A 7,402-nucleotide genomic window follows, 5' to 3' on the forward strand; every position below is an offset into this window, starting at 1 on the left:
TGTGATGCGATGATAAATTCCGCATGTGCGACGATAAATTCCACACAAAGTCATTTTGCATACGTCCATTTTTTTCATTATGCATGCCATTATCTTCGTTATATCCTTTCATGCATGATGAATTGTCTTCATAAGTAGAAGAGGAGCTCCGCAAGTACAACCTGCCATATGCATTTGCATTCAAAAGCAAAATATTTATATGCACATCTTCATGGGGAGCCTTTCTGCTACTTATGAAGACAATGTCTAAATCCTTTACAATTTCACATACTTTTATCCCCATTGAAAACTTCAACCAGTTTGTCACAATCACCAAAAAGGGGGAGATTGTAAGTGCATCTAGTGCCACCCCTAGTTGGTTTTGGAGTATTGACGACAAACCTGGTTGAGGGACTAATGTGTTTGTGAGAATTGCAGGATAACACAGGTAGTAGTCCCTCATCGATTCGGTTTTCCTACCGGAGATGACCCCTAAAAATGTATGAAGACATTGAAGACAAAGGTGGTATGTGAAGATATTCACATTGAAGACTATGACATGAGAAGACATCGCGTGAAGACTATGGAGCGCGAAGACTTAGTTGTTTCGTCGTTTCCTTTTCTTCTTTGTTGAGTCATAGGAACCAACATACTGTTAAGTGGGGTCCCAGTGAACAAAGTCAGAGTGACTGAAGTGATGCTTAACCAAAATCCTTTGTCTTCGAGCGAAGACAATGAGAGAAAATCTTATCTAGAGTTGGATGAGTCAGCTTTACTTGTAGCCCAAGTAAAGTTGCCGCGTGTGTTTGAAATCTGACTGTTGGAACACGTGTCAGTTCCTTAGTGACCCAGGGTCATTTCGGACAAATCAGGTCGGGTTGCCTAGTGGTTATAAATAGCCCACCCCCTACACCATAAATTGGTTGGCTGCTCAGAGTTAGTGCACGGCTTTTGTCGTTTGAGAGCAACCCACCTCGAAGCCTTTGAGAGAGAAATCCTTGCGAGGACAAAGCCCTAAACACCTAGAGCCAAAGAGTGTTAGGCATCACTGAAGTCTTCCTGTCTGTGTGATCTGAAGACTTGTTACACTTGAGGACTGTGAATCCTCCAGCCGGTTAGGCATCGCGTTCTGAGCATCCAAGAGTCATTATGGATCGCCGGTGAATGAAGTCTATGAAGGTTTGGAAGTCTCCCTTGAAGACTTACCAGATAATTGGGCGAGGACTGGGTGTCCTTAGCTCAAGGGGAATAAGGTGAAGACACGGACTTCTGAGTTAAATCTCAGCCTCCCTAACCAGACGTACAGTTGTCACAGCAACTGGAATTGGTCCAACAAATCATTGTATTCAACGAGCAACTGGTTCTATCCTCTGTTGGAAATATGCCCTAGAGGCAATAATAAATTGATTATTATTATATTTCCTTGTTCATGATAATCCTTTATTATCCATGCTAGAATTGTATTGATAGGAAACTCAGATACATGTGTGGATACATAGACAACACAATGTCCCTAGTAAGCCTCTAGTTGACTGGCTCGTTGATCAATAGATGGTTACGGTTTCCTGACCATGGACATTGGATGTCATTGATAACGGGATCACATCATTAGGAGAATGATGTGATGGACAAGACCCAATCCTAAGCATAGCACTAGATCGTGTAGTTCGTATGCTAAAGCTTTTCTAATGTCAAGTATCATTTTCTTAGACCATGAGATTGTGCAACTCCCGGATACCGTAGGAGTGCTTTGGGTGTGCCAAACGTCACAACGTAACTGGGTGACTATAAAGGTGCACTATGGGTATCTCCGAAAGTGTCTGTTGGGTTGGCACGAATCGAGACTGGGATTTGTCACTCCGTGTGATGGAGAGGTATCTCTGGGCCCACTCGGTAGGACATCATCATAATGTGCACAATGTGATCAAGGATTTGATCACGGGATGATGTGTTACGGAACGAGTAAAGAGACTTGCCGGTAACGAGATTGAACAAAGGTATCGGGATACCGACGATCGAATCTCGGGAAAGTATCGTACCGATAGACAAAGGGAATTGCATACGGGATTGATTAAGTCCTTGACATCGTGGTTCATCCGATGAGATCATCGTGGAACATGTGGGAGCCAACATGGGTATCCAGATCCCGCTGTTGGTTATTGACCGGAGAACGTCTCGGTCATGTCTGCATGTCTCCCGAACCCGTACGGTCTACACACTTAAGGTTCGATGACGCTAGGGTTATAAAGGAAGTTTGTATGTGGTTACCGAATGATGTTCGGAGTCCCGGATTAGATCCCGGACGTCACGAGGAGTTCCGGAATGGTCCGGAGGTAAAGATTTATATATGGGAAGTCCTGTTTTGGTCACCGGACAAGTTTCGGGGTCACCGGTATTGTACCGGGACCACCGGAAGGGTCCCGGGGGTCCACCGGGTGGGGCCACCTGCCCCGGGGGGGCACATGGGCTGTAGGGGTGTGCACCTTGGCCTATGTGGGCCAAGGGCACCAGCCCCAAGAGGCCCATGCGCCAAAGGATAAGGAAAGGAAGAGTCCTAAAGGGGGAAGGCACCTCCGAGGTGCCTTGGGGAGGAGGGACTCCTCCTAGCCGCACCCTTCCTTGGAGGAAGGGCCAAGGCTGCGCCTCCCCCGCTCTCCCTTGCCCCTATATATATGTTGGGGGTGTAGGGTAGCCATACCAATGTTCTGGTGCAGCCCTCCCCTTCTCCCAAGTCCTTCTCCTCTCCCGTGGTGCTTGGCGAAGCCCTGCAGGATTGCCACGCTCCTCCACAACCACCACGCCGTTGTGCTGCTGCTAGATGGAGTCTTCCTCAACCTCTCCCTCTCTCCTTGCTGGATCAAGGCGTGGGAGACGTCACCGGGCTGTACGTGTGTTGAACGCGGAGGTGTCGTCCGTTTGGCACTTGGTCATCGGTGATTTGGATCACGATGAGTACGACTCCATCAACCCCGTTCACTTGAACGCTTCCACTTAGCGATCTACAAGGGTATGTAGATGCACTCTCCTTCCCCTTGTTGCTGGTCTCTCCATAGATAGATCTTGGTGACACGTAGGAAAATTTTGAATTTCTGCTACGTTCCCCAACATCCTCCCCATCTCTTTATTTACAGTTGGTCCTTGTCAGTGTCAAAACCGACGGTTCTTGGGTAGGGGGTCCCGAACTGTGCGTCTAAGGCGGATGGTAACAGGAGGCAGGGGACACGATGTTGTACCCAGGTTCGGGCCCTCTTGATGGAGGTAAAACCCTACGTTCTGCTTGATTATTCTTGATAATATGAGTAGTACAAGAGTTGATCTACCACGAGATCAGAGAGGCTAAACCCTAGAAGCTAGCCTATGGTATGATTGTATGTTGTCCTACGGACTAAAACCCTCTGGTTTATATAGACACCGGAGGGGGCTAGGGTTACACAAAGTCGGTTACAAGGAAGGAGATCTACATATCTGTATTGCCAAGCTTGCCTTCTACGCCAAGGAGAGTCCCATCCGGACACGGGACGAAGTGTTCAATCTTGTATCTTCATAGTCCAACAGTCCGGCCAAAGGATATAATCCGGCTGTCCGGATACCCCCTAATCCAGGACTCCTTCAGTAGCCCATCAACCAGGCTTCAATGACGATAAGTCCGGCGCGTAGATTGTCTTCGGCATTTCAAGGCGGGTTCCTCCTCCGAATACTTCATAGAAGATCTTGAACACGAGGATCGTGTCCGGCTCTGCAAAATAAGTTCCACATACCACCGTAGAGGGAATAATATTTACACAAATCTAATCTGCTGACGTACCCCGTAGTGTGACATCACACCACAGCCAGTTCTTTATTCGAATCGTTTTTCATAACCTATCTCAGCGTGTTTCGCGAGGCGGTTTCCTTGGCACATCTTGTCGAAACAGAGATCGTGTCCCCTTATTACGGGATTCTCATTAATACAGACATGGGTAACCCAACCGTGCCTATTAGTAGGAATCCTAAATCTTAGGCAAGTCCCAAACGGCCACGAGGAGGACGCTTGATATTCACCCTCTTTATAAAGGGGACAAGGCCTTTTCCTCTCGATCTTAATCGAATCCGCCTCTCGCATCGAGTTCCAACACCCAAAGCTCAGGTTTAGGCACTTCAGACCTTCAACTATGTCCGGATCCAACCTTCAAGGTTGGTGGATGCCTTCCTCCGTCACAGAGGAGGACATCAAGAAGTTGAGTGTAACACCCTCGATGCGGCTATAGCTCCCACGTGTCGAGGCACGACTTAGAGACATAACCGCATTGAAAGCAATGTCACAAGTTAGGCAATCATCACAAACATCCCATGTAATATATAATAAAAGGGGAAGATACATAGTTGGCTTACACTCGCCACGTCACATCAAAGTACATACATAACATCCATCATTCAAACACTCATGGCCCTGCTACGGCGCCAAAATAGAAAAGAACCCAACATGCGACATGGCCCTGAATCGAACCCCAACTAGGCACCACTACTGATCATCAGGAAAAGACACGTAGTAACGCTGAGAGTCCTCGTCGAACTCCCACTTGAGCTCTTACTCGTCACCTGGAGAGGAAACACCTGGACCTGCATCTGGAGTTATAGTATCTGTGAGCCACAGGGACTCAGCAATCTCGCACCCTCGTGATCAAGACTATTTAAGCTTATAGGAAGGATAGGCAAATATATATGTGGAGCTGCAGCAAGCGACTAGCATATGTGGTGGCTAACTTATACGCAAATAAGAGCAAGAAGAGGAGGCAAAGAGCGAGCGAGAATCTAGAAGAACAACCTGCGCAAGCATAACTCCAACACCGTGTCCACTTCCCGGACTCCGCCGGAAAGGGGCCATCACAGTAACACACACGGTTGATTCATTTTAATTAAGTTTATGTTTAAGTTATCTAGAACCGGACATTAACAAATTCCCATCTACCCATAACCGCTGGCACGGCTTTCGAAAGTTCAATCCCTGCAGGGGAGTCCCAACTTAGCCCATGACAAGCTCTCACGGTCAACGAAGGAATAGACCTCCTCCCAAGACGTTCCGATCAGACTCGGTATCTCGGTAACTCAAGACACTTCGACAGGTTAAAAAAAGACCAGCAACACCGCCCGAATGTGCCGACAAATCCCGATAGGAGCTGCACATATCTCTTTCTCAGGGCACACTCAGATGAGCCAGACGTCGGCTAAGCCAGCCCAGAGTTGCCCCTGGTAGCCTCGGACATCGCTCGGTGGGACCAACACTCAGAGGAGCACTGGTCCAGGGGGGTTAAAATAAGATGACCCTTGAGTCTGCAGAACCCAAGGGAAAGAAAAGGGGCTAGGTGGCGAATGGTAAAACCAATGTTGGGCATTGCTGGAAAAGCTTTAATCAAGGCGAAATATCAAGGGGTTCCCATTATAACCCAACCGCGTAAGGAACGCAAAATCCGGGAACATAACACCGATATGACGGGAACTAGGGCGGCAAGAGTGGAACAAAACACTAGGCAAGAGGCCGAGCCTTCCACCCTTTACCAAGTATATAGATGCATTAAGATAACACAACAATATAATGATATCCCAACAAGTAAATAATAGGTGTTCCAACAAGGAATGACCTCCAATCTTCACCTGCAACTAGCAACGCTATAAGAGGGGCTGAGCAAAGCGGTAACATAGCCAATCAACTGTTTGCTAGGACATGGTGGGTTAGAGGATTGACATAGCAATTGGGAGGCTGACAAGCAAATGGTAGGCATCGTAGCATTGGCAAAGCAAAAGAGCGAAGCAAACTAGCATAGCAAAGATAGTAGTGATTTTGAGGGTATGATCATCTTGCCTGCACAGTTGTCAGAGTTGACTGGATCCTCACAAGCAAACTCAACGGGCTCCTCGGTAGCGAACTCATCTCCCGGCTCTACCCAAACAAGACAAACAAGCAACAAGGATACAATCAACCACGTGCAAACTCAAACAATAATATGCAAAGATGGGATGCTATGCGGGATGCGATGCGGGATGCAAAATGCAAGATGTGACAGGAAATGCATGAACCTGGCCTCAACTTAGAAAACCAAGTGTGCCACTGGAAAGATGGGATGAAATCGCTTGAAAATGATATAAAGATCATTGGAATCGGAGTTACGGTTTGGAAATGGCAAGCGTTTTAAGATATGACACCGGCCTGCGATTTACAGCAAGTAGGCATCTAAATGCAACGAAATGAACATGCCACAGCCACCAAACATGACAACAAAATACATGGCAGAGATGCACACAAGATGCTTAACAAAAGCCTAGCACTGAGCTATGGCCAATTCATCCATTATGAGGTTCAAACAAGCATGGCAAAAACGCAAATGCAAAACAGATTTCAGACTTAGTGAAATTAACACTTGTCTGAAATTTCAGATCATGAAGCCCTCTTCGGAGCATCAAAACAACATGATACATGACCTGATTATGATAAATAAGAACATGGCATGGAGCTACTCAACAAGCTTAACAAAAGACCCAAAGTGACCTGGGGCCAAAAGGGGTCACAAAATATACTAACAAGCACACGAACATAGCTCAAACACAATCAGTTTTCAGACTTGGTGAAAACCGAGACATGCTGAAATCTAACTCACGAAGGCATGTAAACGAGCTCGATGCCTCACTACGGTGCAAGTCATGGCAAGGCAATCATACATCCATTAAGAAGGCACAAAATGCTAGCTAGACATGGCAAGAACAAAGGCATATCATGCACGGGTCAACTGCAATAGCATCGGCAAAATCGCAAACGAGTTAACGATCTGCCCAGATTCACCATGAAGCAAAAGTAGAGCTCGATTGACTCAAGCTAGGGTGCTCCATAATTGCAAGTAAAGACATGGATGGATAGAGCATAACATGATTAACAAAACTCCTTTACTGATCATCCTCAAAAGAGGCACGGATCACTAGGAAACAAGCTGAACATATGGCATCATGAACTAAATAATCCCAGACTTTGTGAAAACTACTAAGTCCCTGAAAACAGATTTACCGGGTGCCTCGCTTTGCAAGCTTGCACAAGTCACCACACACATCCTAAAAATGCATGGGTTGCACCTCTGGAAAGAAGACAAAATCCTTAACAAAACATATGAAGGACTCATAGGCATAGCATGCACACAATAATCATGGCAAAAATGACAAAAGTCTAAGATGAACTAGCAGATCTGACAATTAACTCACGAAGCCCTCTTCTAACAGCATTTCGGGCATCAAGATGAAGTCAAATGAAAATGATGCAATGGAATAAAATGATGTACTCGTCGAGACGAACATTTTGATATGCTATATGCCCAAATCGGAGCTACGGATGCGGAGATATAACAGGTCAAAGTATGCACACAAATTAGGGGGAGAGGGGAAAAGTCAACCCTAGGGTATT

The sequence above is a fragment of the Triticum aestivum genome, chromosome 2A (genome assembly GCF_018294505.1).
Source record: "Triticum aestivum cultivar Chinese Spring chromosome 2A, IWGSC CS RefSeq v2.1, whole genome shotgun sequence".
NCBI lineage: Eukaryota > Viridiplantae > Streptophyta > Magnoliopsida > Poales > Poaceae > Triticum > Triticum aestivum.